This window comes from Gallus gallus, chromosome 2 (genome assembly GCF_016699485.2).
Source record: "Gallus gallus isolate bGalGal1 chromosome 2, bGalGal1.mat.broiler.GRCg7b, whole genome shotgun sequence".
Taxonomy (NCBI): Eukaryota; Metazoa; Chordata; class Aves; order Galliformes; family Phasianidae; genus Gallus; species Gallus gallus.
Window position 1 is genome coordinate 108,776,264 of NC_052533.1, and position 14,717 is coordinate 108,790,980.

At 35.6% G+C, this 14,717-nt stretch overlaps 1 long non-coding RNA gene across 1 annotated transcript; it reads left to right on the plus strand.

Annotated features, from left to right (window-relative positions):
• Window positions 1-492: 492 nt before the first annotated feature.
• On the plus strand, window positions 493-13,439 carry LOC121109889. The gene is made up of 5 exons (XR_005857682.1): window positions 493-696; window positions 4,716-4,811; window positions 5,220-5,322; window positions 11,431-11,530; window positions 11,942-13,439. It is a non-coding gene; the product is annotated as an uncharacterized LOC121109889 (long non-coding RNA).
• The last annotated feature ends 1,278 nt before the right edge of the window (window positions 13,440-14,717 follow it).

Sequence of the window (14,717 nt, forward strand, 5' to 3'; positions counted from 1 at the left end):
GCAGTGTTCAGTGCAGGCATTCACTAATTGGGTTCCCTGGCTTGTTTCCATTCCGTCCTAATGGGATGCAGTCTTACTCCTAATCTGTCCTAATTTGACTTTTTCCTCTAACTGCAACTACCTCTGCATCACATACCTTGCTCGAGAAATGATATCCCTTATGTCCTGCCCTATGGCATTACTATTTGTCGATCATCTGCACAGACTGTGACTGGTTGCATGAGTTATTCCCATGGCTGCATCATGCTGGTGACTCAGACATCCTGTGAAAAGCCAGTATATCATGGACTACTTGTTCTTCTAGTCCTGTGATCAGCTCTCAGCTCATCAGTAACAGGGATGGGATATGTGAACAGGTCAGTTTATCACTAAGACAATAAACTAAGAACCTGTCTTTTTTTTTTCTCCCTCACTTCACAGGGGGAGGGTGTGAGGGTCAGTGAGAAATGAGTCATCATTTTAAGAGTTCGTTTTCAGTGAGAGAACTCTGATGGGTGTCAGGGTAATGATGCAGATCTGGATGCAAATCTTTTTTTTCTGGGAAGCAGGTTAGAGGATTTATATTTTAGCCCTTCCCTTTCCACATCTTTTGGCTTCCAGCCATGACTGAACAGGCGAAAATAAAAAGCCCTGTAAAGGGCAAAGGAGAAAGAGTGAAAAGCTCATAGGAAACCTTTTCTTTATGGATTTCCAGAGGTAAAATATCTCCAGCATTTATCAAGTCTTGTTCCATCTTTGCAATCAGACAGTTTAGTTCTAAGTGATTAATCTTTTCATTTTTTTTCCTCTGCACTTGGATTGTATTCAGGGAACCTTGCTTAGAACGGAGCTCCAGTGACAATATCAGCACTATATTCTATATGCTTCTTTCTGTTTGGGCCAAGTAAATCACATTTTTCAAATCTTGTTCTCACTTTATACATGTAGAAGTTTTGGAACACAAATCACACTATACTGAATTTTAAAACTTTCAATGAGTAGAATTTTTTTTGCTATTTTTCTTTTTTTAAAATTTATTTTATTTTAAATAAGAGCAGGTGAAGCAAATAATAAACAGTATTATCTTTTTTCTCCTGAGCATTATTAAACTACAGTAATTCCATTTGTTTTGATTTCTGTGTAATCAGTCTCAAGGACTTTTACAAAAGGAAGTGAAAATTAGTACATTATATATTATATATATATAGTATATTATAGAATCTTAGAATCATAGGATCACCATGGTTGGAAAAGACATCCAAGATCATCTAGTCCAATGATTTACCTACCAACAATATTTCCCCACTAAACCACGTCCCTTAGTACATCATCTGAATGTTTCTTAAATATGAGATTATGAATACTGCAGAAAAATATATAAAGTTTTTGTAATTATAATTATAATTTTCTTACTTCTAAACAGTTCAATACAACTTATTTAAATCTCTTAAATCTGGTTAAATCTAGACTGTTATGGTACAGTGAAAATCTACATTCATTGCTATTTTCAGCTCCTGTAAGACCTCACAAGTAATTCAGGAAACACATCATATGATACATAATACCTGCATGACCTCAGTTTTAGGAATAGTAGAAGTCTCATTTTGGCAGGAAAGAAGTAGAAATGAAAGAGAGTTATTCTATAAATTCTTTACTGTCAAATATGCTCCCTATCTATTATCTAGTATAAATAAGAAACAATGTTTTGATTTATGCTAATATTTTAATTACAATAATTTTATTTATTTGATTTTTATTGTGATTCCTGTATATTTTACCATCACATGTCTAACCATTCTTCTTTGTAAAACACTGCATTTATGGGGATATTTCCCTAAAGTAACTGTCTTCTTAACATTCAGATGATGCTTCTATTCTTGTCCATTCTTGCTGAATTCTGGTAGTTTCTGGATTTTTGTGATTTCCATTCAGTTTTGTGAAAGGAGATTACATTCAGTTTAAGTTAGCTTGATTCTATATTTTATTTTTCTGAATAGCATTAAGAAAAGTATGAAGAGATAAGGTGTGTTTTCCTAAGAGCAGTTAAAATGATTGTTGCTGTCTGTGAAAATTAATAATCTAATTTCTAGGTGTTTATTTTTGGATAACAAGAATATATATGAGGGAAAAAAAAAAAAACCTCTTATGAGCTCTGATTTTTTAATATATATACTAAGATACTAAATGTGTTTTCTTAGGGCTAAAAAAATGCAATTAATTAATTAATTAATTAATTGTGTTATAAGAACTCTGTAAAGTATTTACCTTCTGAGGCTGAAGGTATTATGCTGAGCTTGTGTGACAGCCTGGGGGAAAAAAAGTGCTAAAAAAAGCACTTCCTCCCAAATGGATAATGGAGCAATGGAATAGCCCAGGTGGTGTCTCCCTCTTCAGAAGCCATCTGAATATATTCTGGGTAATCTGATCAAGGTCTTCTTGGTTGAGCGGGGGGCTGGACCAGAGGACCTCCATAATTTCCCTTCCAAGTTTAAACATTCTATGATTCTGAATGAGTTAATGCGCTGGCTCCTTGGATGTCATAAGGGAGAGGTGGGATTTGGTGTTGTGCTCTGTGCAAAACCTGTCTGAAGTTCCTTATTTTTCTGCTTTTACTTTCACACTCTCTTTCTTCATTCACTGTTCCCTGTGGCTGTTGACATTTTGCTGATTACTTTTCCCTCTCTTTACCACTTCACAAGGAGGACTACGAGATTTTTATCAGTCAGAGACTCAGGTAGTCCTAGGGGAAAATCTGTAAGGACAGGAAATAAGAGGTGATATTTAGAGATACTTCATACTTCTGCACCATCAGAATTTCTGTATCAGTGATAGAGAGGAAGACATAACCATGCCTCATCCATTTAGTGTTCTTTTCAGACCTGTTGTCCATAAACTTACCCGACCCATTTTTAATTAGCCAGTATTGTCTGGAGTTGCAGCCTGTTTAGTTTCTCCTCAGGCAGAAATTACTCTACCCTCCTCACTTTTTTACATGTTTTTCTCTGCATCTTGTTTATCTTGATGATTCTGTTCCTGAGGTGTAAAGGCTGGAACCATAAAGCTGGGGACAGCAGGATTTTATTTATTAGCAAAATGACATCTTCTGTTTTCTTTTCAGTGTCTATCATGAGCAAAATCCATTCTGGTAACTTTCATTTCTACTGCTGCAGATGGAGCCAATTATTTAGAAAACTTTTTAGCCTTGTCTCATTCTTAAATATCACTTCCAAATTCAGCCTCATGGAGCTGCATTATAGAAAAGTTTCTTCATATATATATCTATGAAGATCAGCTACTATCTTCTAGAATGATCATTTGTTTGGCAAATCCTTTTCCAATACTGTGTCAGTGATGTGGCATTTAACTACTTGGAAAAGGTTAATATGGTTTATAAACTTTTGTATGAACTGCATAGCTCCTTCCCTGTGTCCTAAAAAGCTGAATAAGGCTAGTCAGCAGGAATCCACTGCTGGTTCTTATCTGGACTGGAAAATAATTAAGTTCTAACCTTTTCTTCCAATTTTTAAGACATCCTTTCCTCCAGCCTGTTGACAGCTCAGTTCCTTTAAAAGACTTGGGTGTGAAAGACCATCAGAAGCCTTTCAAAAATCTAATTATATGGTTTCCATGGTGCTGCCTTTACCTATGGGCTAGCTTTCCCTAGCCCATGGACATAAGTCCAGCAGGTCAGTGAGGCTGTGTTTTTTTTTTTTATCTCAGAAAATATGGACTTAAGCTCAGCATACTACTTCATGCATGTACTCAGTAATCTGTGCTTTACTGTGGGCTCATCTGTCTTTGCAGTGAGTGGGAGTCTCTGTCCTGCAGCTCCCAGAATGAACTCCTGGGCACTTTTTCAGAGACATGAGAGTGGGCAACTAGAGCAAAGTACTGACTTTTGTCTCAGTGGCAGTATGTAACATTTTCCATAGTGCCTTAGCTTTGTAGCTGAGTTCCTTGGGTGGCTTGCCATATTATCCCAGTGATATCTTCTTCATTTAATACTTTCATATCTCTCTCACACTGCTACCATAAAACGTAAATACATAATCCTACAACATATCCCACAACCACACTGGGTGTGGGAATCTCCTCAGAATCCCTAGATTCACATAATTGATTGAGCTTCATTCTTACAGTATTTTTTATACCACTGTCCTTAACCATTTCATTACAATAATTGATTAAAATGCAAACAAATTCTGAACTTATTTTGAATATATGCCACTGCTTTTGTCCACAGCCTGAAATGTTTAATAAAATAGTCAACATATGTACAGAAATACAAACTTACTAGTTACCTAGTCTTAATCTGCTTGAAGTTGATGCAGAGATACAAAGTATGCAGTGTAACACAAATAGCTTCTATATGCTGAAAGTCCTAAATTGCAGAAATTTAAAAACAGAACAGGAAAAGAAAAAAGGAAAGTAGGAAATAAATATATATTTTCTGGTTTTGCTTTTCATATTTGAACTCTCCACTACAGGAGATCAAAGTCTCCCCATGATGCCAAGCTCACAGTTTGAGACCTGCTACTTTACACTTAGAACACTGTGAGGTGTAAAGAAAACCAGGATCCAATTCTTGGAAGTGGTCAGTAGTCTATTAGACTCTTTTGTTTTACCAATAATATCTCAAATGATATCCAATTTCTTATCTCTAGGAGTTAATGAAAGCTGACAAATACCAGAGAATTTGAATACTTTTGAAAAATATATATATTCTTCCATTTCAGGAGCATCAAATATGGAGTCAATTATAAATGTGATTTTAAATAAAAAATGCATGAGTTTTTAACAGCCCACAGCTTTTAACAGCCCACAGCTTTTTGGTAAGTTGATCTTTCCATTGAAAGATACTATTGAAAATTTGATAGATATAAATCCAGTATTTCAGTAATTATATTACTGGAATATGGCTAATTATAGAAAGAACTCTATATGTTAATTATTCAGAACAGGAAAGAATAGCATCTTATCTGCCAATATAGAAAAAATAGCATGTATGGAAACTATGATTTTTTTCAGTGTATTTCACATAGCCTCTTAATATTCAATGCTCCTCAACAAGTCACTTCAGATCTCCATGTTATAAACCAGTTTTCATTGTTGTTCCATTACATAGTATAAAATATACATGGCTAAGCTACTCAGTTAATTAAATTGGTAACTACGTTAATGAGTTGAACTAAGTAAAATTTAGGAGTATCAATAACTTGATTGTCTGGAATTTATTTAAGGAAAAATTATACAATAAAGAAGTTTCTAACCCTGATCCTCCTGGATTCAGACATGTAGTATTTGGTGTTTGGAGAACAGGAAAAGGAAGAAGAGAATTTGAAGGTAAGTTAAATGGATATTCACTACCTCATAAAAGAACACATGTAGACACTGCAATTACCTACAAGTTTCTACCAGGTACATTCTGTCCTGGTTCTGTGATTTAATAGGAACAGATGTGTCATGTACCAGTGTTGGTTTGCTTGTTTCTGTAGAAAAGATGACTTGATAGCTTTTCTTGTTCAGGCCATCCTTTTCATTAGTGGCCACATTCAAAGTAGCAAAAATGATGCTGATCATTGTTTGTGTAGATGAGATGCTGTAAATTATCTAGACGTTTATCTAGATAATGATAACTTGCTGAGTGCAAGTTATACTTTAAATATTCCCATAGTTTTGCTGTCATGGTCCTATATAATTTTTTCTACATGCCTTTTGTCCTTCTCAGATAGCTAGATTCTCCTTTCATTTGTAGATTAAGAGTAGTTAAAAGTCACATAGGGAAAAGAAATAAAGGAACATAAAGGTATCAAGCTAAAGCTAGTTGGGAAACTGACTACTGTGTCTGTGGAAACACAGTTCTTTCATATATATGAGCAAACCTGAGGGAAAATAGTTTCCTCACCAAAATCAGTGAGCAGAAATACTGAAAAAAGTCTGTGTAAATTTCATGACTAGCATGTAAAAGTGGAGGTGACTGGGAATTGCATTAAAGGGGACTTGAAGACCATGTCTCCTATGTTGTTATGCTAGCCCACAAAATCAGAGGCAGATATTGGTGGTATGGCGGTGGAGGCTGAATCTTCCTACCAATATTCTGTTACATTTTGTTGTTGTGTGACGGTTGGCAGCAGAGGGGCAGTCTGACAAAATGACATCCAACATGGAAGTGCATATGAAAAAAGATGTGTCATTGAACTTCCTCTTGCAGAAAAAATTGCACCCATTGACATTCATCAACACTTGCTGAATGTTTATGGAGACCAAACAGTGGAAGTGAGCACAGTGAAGTGGTGGGTGATGCTTTTCAGCAGTGGCAATGGCAACAGTGGGTAACCTCCATTGGTGCAGATTCTTATAAGCATGGCATGCAGCCTCTTACAGACTATGTGAAACCACATAGCTAATGGTGATGATGGCTATTGTAGCTGAGAATTTGCTTTATCAAACAGTGTCATTTTGCTCTTTGTATCTTTTCTAGTTTCCATGGAAATAAATATGAGGCATTACTTTCAGAGTGACTCACATAGATCCTATTCTTTTCTGTGGGTAACCTAATACAAATGTATTAATTATGTGGTTCTTTGTGGCTATTTTTTTCCTAGTATTGTAGAATGGCTCATCTCAGAATTAGGGCCTCTTGCTAGTTCTTTCATATTTATTTTGTGTAGGAATGTATTTACCTGCATTTTATAACATTTACTTTTCTTCTTTTATGATCCTTTATTTACTGAGATAATCCAGCATCATTCTTAAAACAGTGTGCTTTTATTCTGACATTATCAAACTGCTATATAAAGCACAGGGATTATAAAGTACCAAATAATGTGTAAGTACTTTTTCCTAGTTCAAGTCCTTCTAAAAAACAATGATGCTGTATCTCATGTGAAGTCATATGCAATTCATATATGCAGCCATGTTTCTCTATGTATCTGGGTGGATTCTCCACTCTGGATGTTAAGTAGTAGCCCTAAACTCTGTCTCTCTGTATAACAGAAAGGTTTCTTCATTCCTTTATTTGTGCTAGTGGGCTCTTTTCCCCTTCAGGTATAACTGATTCCAAAAGATGCTGGAGGCCACAGGCATCAAATCTCATACTGTGGTCTTTTTCTTAATGACCCTTACATAGGACATGTTCAGTCATCTATTTTCTGCTTGACTCATCTCAAACAGTTCCAGGGAAGAGACGCTTAAGTCAAAAAGTACAGAAACTACTGGGGTGGACTACTGCATTATCAAATAATTTAAGAGCAGCTCTAAATGAGTCACGACAGAAAAACTGCATTGATGAATCCTGCAGAAATCAATAGCTCTCTGCATCTCCTCAGCACTATTTATAAATTGTCATTGTAGATTCTAGAACTGGAGCCAAAATTCAGTTTGCTAATGAAATTGTATGTCAAGAATTACGTAAATATTACATCTGATCTTCAAAGTCCAATGGATGATAAATCATTTAGAGGTCAGTGAGACTCAAACAAGGACAGTAGCTGTAGGACTGACAAAGTCCTATGGGATTATTTAACACATAGTAGTTATCTTCCTCAACAAATAAGCTGGTTTTCCATGTAAGATAAGTGACCTTAGGAATACTAGTCAAAAGGAGGATTTAAATCCTTTTTTTCTCTTTAAAGAGCTTTAACTGGATGGAGGTTTTGATACCAAGCAGAACTTTAAGAATACATTTCACTTGCTGTTTCTCACTCTAAAGGAAAGAAAAAGTCACTGAGTCATGAAGAAAAGGCTCCAATGATGTGAAAAATAGATGTTTACTTCTGCCTAGAGTTCTTTTCAGTTATGTACATTGCCTGAAAAGTAATACTGCGAGGTAGTCACCAATTATAAGCGAGCCCTTGCTGGAGCATCATGGTAAATGGTACTGTATCATAGAATCTGATCTTTCCACAGTTTTCAGAACATATAAAACTACACATTTAATAATAAAACCATGCATTTAATAACAATGTTGGCTGACCACAAATGTTCAGTTTCAATATTGTCTACCTACAAGTGTGTGTGAGAGGCAAATAACTATGAAAATATCTGTAATCTCATGGCAGTTTAACTCAGAAGACAGTTTTCCAAACAAAAGATCTCTAGTCCCGCTTGAAAATAGATCTGCAAGGGACTATAAACCCAAATTCCTTGGGTTTCATTTTGAGAAAAAAGCGATTTAATTAACTAGATATGTCATGGGATCACATAGTGATAGAACAGGAATATTACTGTAGTATTAATCTGTAAGTGGGTTCAGTATCAGAAAATGCTTATAGACCACTTTATCAAAAGTAAAATAGATTTTGTCAATATGCGAAGATACTACTGCAAGAACGCTGCCTCCCCCCTTCGCCAGATATCATCAGATCTATATACAACAGAATTTCATGGTGACTTATTTGCCATGTTGATGTCATACCACCTGTTTGCAAGCAAACCAGACATTTGATATTACTTATACATCTTCATATATTGTCTTGTCCCCATTGTAAGGGTATAAAAAATATCAGTAACACAGTTTAGCTCGTATATTCTAGGAAAAAAAGTGTAATCATATTCAGACTGCTGAACTACATTTCATAGTGCTGAAGAAAGAAGGAAAAACTTGCTCTTTCAAGAGGATAAAATTGTTCAAAATTTCAACACTTCGAATGAATACACCTGTTTGTTAACATCTTTATTCTGAATAAATACTCCTGAAATATAGGACTACATTTTCTTCCCTGTCTGTATGAATTTTCAATTGTATTTTAAAAATCTATTAATAAAATATCTATAATATTACTTTTGTGGGACTGTTCTTAACTGCACCTCCCAGAAAAAGACCTGATTTCATACCTAGTGATCATTGTCCTTGGATTAAATCAAACAAGCAGAAGTGCAATATCACAGACTCTACTCAAATAGGTTTTTTTCTGTTCTAGTAAGTAAAATGATGCTGCATAGCATTCCTGGACACTGAAACTATACTGCTTTTACTGTTAAATTGTTATGGCCTTATACTCCTACTGATGTTAAACGAGTGATTAAAGTGATCTCTGCCACAGATTCATCCCAGGCTGTCTCCAAAATAATTCCAGGTGTGATTAAGGAGTGAGTACAGAGCAGGGCTGTTTGCAGTGAGGAGATTGTGAATTGTGCAGAAGTATGTATGAGGGCTACTCCATGCCAGCTGGTCTCAGTGCCAGAACACAATATTGGGTATGTTTAATTTAGTGAGACAGATGTAGCCTTGGAGGACTTTTCCTGTGTATTATCAGAAAATCACTTTAGAAATCACAGAAATCACAATTAGAAGAAAGGCATTAGTATAATTTATCCCTGTTTACTGATACTTTAATTTGTTTGTGGAACTAACTAGTGGCTGTGTAGTCACTGACTGTCATTTTCAAGGCATACAATATATTTCTTATGGGGAACCATCTAGATTTTGAGTTTTGCCTCTCCTGGTGCTCAAAGAATACAGAAAATTTAAAAAAGTATTAATTTGGACATAAAACAATATCATTTGGATATGTGAAATTGTACTGAAGTACAGAATAGGAAGAGAAGGATGGGAGCCAGAACTTTACATCAGAATGGTCTGTTACAGCCTTCTGGAAGATGCAATAGCCTGTGTAGTCCGTCTGGGAGCAGAGCTTCAGAGAAAGTTTGCACTGTCGCTGGTCTTGAAGACCAAAAAGTAAAGATGGCTCTGATTACAGTGCTATTTTATCAGACTTGAGATATGATATAGCAGTAATATAATCACAGTAGAGTTTATATACAAAATGTTTCCTGGTCCCATTGGATTATTATTAAAATATTTTGATTACTCTGCTACGGAGATAAGTACAAATACTGGAATTAGCAAAACTCAGTCATAACACATTTCTTCAGAGTATAACATTGCCCTATTGCACTTGTTACAGAATTACAATTGTTATCACCAACTATTCTGTAAATCTTCAGTAGCTGTTATAAAATGTGATAACTTAAAAGCTTTCTGCAAGATAACTAATGATTACAAGCAGCACAAGAGAAGTGATGAATGGTCAAATGTGGCAGCATATTTCCAGCAAATAAACTTCCTATGCCTAATGAGAAAATTATTAATCTTTCTCAGGGAAACCATCTTAATACGGTGTAGTGATCCAAATCACTGGACAGGTATTTGTAGCATATTCACCTGAAATATGTGCTGAAGACATCATAGGCAAAAACATGTTTATAACATGTTTTTCTACAGTCATGGTCATAAAGAATGAGCAAATATATCTTAGGAAAATCTGTCCTTGTTTGAATATCTATAATGGTGATATTGTGATATCTCTATTAGAGATTAGAGATAATGTGGCAGTGGTTGGTAATTAGAGTTCTCTTGTCTGTAATAAACTTCAATATACTAACATCTATAACCGTCTTTTTTTTTTTTTTTCTTTTCTTTTCTTTTGGAGAACATAAAACATTCTAGAAGCTTAGTTTGCATTAAGATCTTGTATCTAGATTTCTTACTCATTTCATTGTCTTATAAGGTACTAGAGATCATTTTCATTTAAGAACTCCCAACTACACAGTAGGCATATGGCTATGCTAGCATGTCAAGTTTCTTGAAATCTCATCAGCAAGTTATAAACTCCAGGCTTTTATCTATTTTGCCCTAACTTAACTACTTGTAATGTCTTGGAATCAAACCTAAAGGAGAACTACTTTTCCAGTAAATAACAATGTTTTAATAATTAAAATTCTAAATGAACATGACCAACAATAAACAAGCATGTGTTATGAGTGGAGTTGTGCTAGTAATTCCGAGTTAGCATCAAATGTTTTGCTCAAAGCTTATGATCTCAGCTACTTTCAAGTGCTACTTTGTCTTTTAATTTCTACTAGTTTTCTGAGACAGAGACACACAATGCTTTGTGAAAAAACCATAAACAAGAAAAATAAAAATAAAACCAATGGTCTAGGGAAATTAAGCTTTTACACAGTAGACAGTTTTTAAATGTTTATGGTGCTCACAATAGACTTGAGCTTTCATCAGCTCTTCTAGGGCACTTCTGACACCATTCTCCAGCAGCAGCAACAGTGGAAGCAGTAAAGTAGAATAGCTTTTCGCAGTTGCAGCCTGCCGAGACTTTCCATTCCCACAGAAAAGCCAAGGTGCCCCAAGTGTCTGCAAGCATAAGTAGGCAAAATAATCTTCCATTCTTCAATCAAAACCTCTTTCTATACTCCCTGCAATCTTTAGGATATCAAATGATGACCTACATCACTATTCCTCTTCCCAATTTTCCAAAGTGGATTGAAAAGCAATTAGTGATGATTATTGTAGAATCCAAATGCAATTACAATGACTGATAGCTGGAAAACTGTATTCTGTCTACTGTTATCATAGGTAAACATCTATTCAGTAATATTCTTCATTAATCACTTGTATTGCCTTCTCTCTACTATTCCCATGCCCCTGTGCCTAAGAATTAACCATGTGCTCTTCAGTTTTGACACCTGGATTTGGAGCATTCAGGGCTGAACAACCCATGTGTTAGAGCGATGAAATAAAAGAGAACGGACACAGGTAATTAAATTTACTTGAATTTCCATTTCAGTAATGTACAGTAATTTATGTTCTAAATTAAACTCTAAATGTACTTTTATGTTGTCAAACATACATCTTAAGGATTCAATAACTTTTATGTTTTTCCCCGGAATATCTTATTATCACATTATAGCCTTGAAAAGTACCGTGATAGTTCCATTAGTGAAGATTTTTACTGATAAATTTTAGGTGTTTAAAGATATTCATGGTGATACTATTGTTGGAAAATGTGAATTTCTTGATAGACTCAAAGATGTGCAAAATAACTCCTGTGAGATCTTGGCTTTTACAGTATATCTTACTTATCTATTTGCAACAACTGAATGTTATTAATGTTACAACATATGCTCATGAAAATATCACCTTCTATAAATGAAACATTCTTTTCAGCCTTCAGAAGTATGAAGAAACTGAGTCTATAGAAATCAGAAAACTAGCAGCACAATTATACAGAATGAAGACTAAAGATACGTCTCAGGCTCCAAATGAAGTTCCTAATTGTCATGATTTTGTAATTTTGCTATTGGTATTCCACATCATAACATCATGTACAGCACAGGTAATTAAAGGGTTAATACTCCAGTTCTGTGGATTGGCAACCTACCAGATATCTGCTTCTCAAAAGAGAAGAAGAACTACATATTCCAGAGGACCTCACAATCAGAGAAGGAAGATGATATGCCACGGAAGTCACAGGATCTAAGTCATGGGATCTGGCTCTCGCTCTCTCTCACTGCCAGGAAGAGGGGTGGGTGTGCTTCCAAGCCGTACACCTTCATTCAAGTAGGCCTTTCAGTTTCAGAAACTTTCTCTCTCATTTTATTTGATTTTTTGGCCTCATTTCCAATTAGACTGTATTATATTGTGTTATCTTGCATTCAAGTATCATAGTAAAATAAGTTTTCCTCCTTAGATCGTTGCCACTGCTCCATTCTTTTCCCTCTCCGAGCCCAGTTCCCGTTCCCCTACCCCTTTCCCTTTTCCCTTCCCATTTTTGGGACCCAGGGGGTCCACGGGCCTACTGCCCCCCGTCACAGGCATAGGTTGATCTAGATAACTCTGTGACACTAGTGAAACATTTAAGGATTTTCAGTTATAATGTTTTCACTGTCTTAAATAAATTAACCACATGGAAAATACCATCACATAAGTTTCTTAGACTTTATCAGTATTGAAATAGCATTGCAGAAAAGAAAGTAGAAAATGCATAGTGTAAATACATCTGACATCCTCGGCCTCAATCTTACATGCTCCAGTTCATCCTGTTGTGCTATCATTCCTTACTCAGACTTTTTAAAAAGGTGAAATTGGTGCATCTAAATATTGCTGATCGTTCTTTTCTGTTTAAAATATAAGACAAAGTTGACATTTCTGATTTATTTTTTCTCTACTACATTTGCTTGATGTATTTTCAACTTTCTTCTTCTTACATTCATGGCTTGGCAATCACAATTTTCATAGCTCAAACTGAAACAAAAGAACCTCCCTAAACTAATAAAAAACACTTCTTCAGAGAACAGTTTTGACTTTGTAGTCAAAATTAAGTACGCTAATATTAGCCCTGACTGCAAAACTTAATTGCTTCTTTCCATTCACGTGTCAGGTCAAATTCTGGCCACTCTAATTACATTATCATCTACTGATTGGTTGGTTGGTTATTACAGATGCTTACTGTCTTATTCTGTGCATAAAATGGACAGAGCTTAATGAACAACTAACTATTTAATATTTTGGTTTCCACTCATCATTCAAAGTTAGTTTCTGCTGCACACTGTTAAAGTCCACTCTGAAGAGAGAATTAGTAAATCTCCTGGGTTTTGCTGTCATTCTCATCGCTATAATGTCTGAACACCTCTGAAATAGCAATAAATTTTCTTTTGCAAGGTGCTGAAAAATGTCTGGGTATTGTACTTGTTTACTGAGAGGGAATAGAACACAGAAGAATTAGCAGCAAAAAATGTCCACTCACATTTGGTATCAGTCAGGACGGCTAATGGTTTGCAAATCTGCAAATGTTCAAGGCTGAACTCCCTCTGGCACCAGTCAAGAGTGGGCATGCTGGGGAAATTGCAGACAAATACCCTAGACAGGATAAAGGTTGCCCATAAAACAAAAATAGTTCACACTGGTATAAGTAGACTCAAAGGAATGACATCAGTCAGAACAAAACCTGTTCTTCAGTCATAACTCATCTTCTTCAAAGACAAGACTATCCTTTCTTTACCAGCAAGGCTAGGTCATTTGCACCATCACATTGCATGCCTACAATGAAACATACATTAACTTTGCAGACAGCTTCATTTTCTAAACAGCACTGTTTATCATTATGGGGTGAAGCCTACCTGAAAGCACTGCTCAGTAAGTGAGATGTTGAGTGTGTCTACTCAGCTCTAACTCGACAGATGGCTCTGGTAAGTGATGGAAAACCAAAGCAAGCAGAAATAAATGTCATAGGAGAGGTTTTCCTGGGGATGGGGGGTGGGGGTGGGGGGGAAGATGCATTTTATCTACTCAGCTTTACTGGACAATTTCACATGAAAAAGAAACAAATAAACTCTGAATTAATTAAAATCCATTTAACAGATTTAGGGCAGGAAATTAGAATCAGCAAATCAGGTAACAGCAGCTCATTTTCTTTCAAAAGAGAATGGCTCAGGATAGCAAGATGAACAAATATTGTGATAAAAATATTTTTTATCCTGAAAACACAGATTATTCTGAATACACTTCAGAATAAGATATCCTTCTCTGCATCTCGCCTCACATGAAATCTTACCATAGTTTCATTCAGATGCATTACAGTTTTGTCTATATTTTTCTCTGACTTCTTCATGTCGTTTCCCTTTTTTTTTCCCCCTCAATTTAACTGCATACTGTATTTTTCACTTATCTGTCTATTGCATTATCCAAGGTTTGTCCTTAAAGCTCATCTTAGGAACATCTTTTAAAGCATGGTATTTTCTTTCCCCTTTTTGAAATCACTTGCTGCCAACTTTGCTACCCAGAAGGCATTTGTTTCTTCTATGCTAATGCATACAAGGGCTCTGGCCATGAATCCTCAAGTCTCCAAGATCTCCCTTACAGCTATATACAATATAACCTCCATTCCTTTGTCCTGCTCATTCTCCTACCTTGTCCTAAGGTTTTTATTTCTTACCAAGTAACT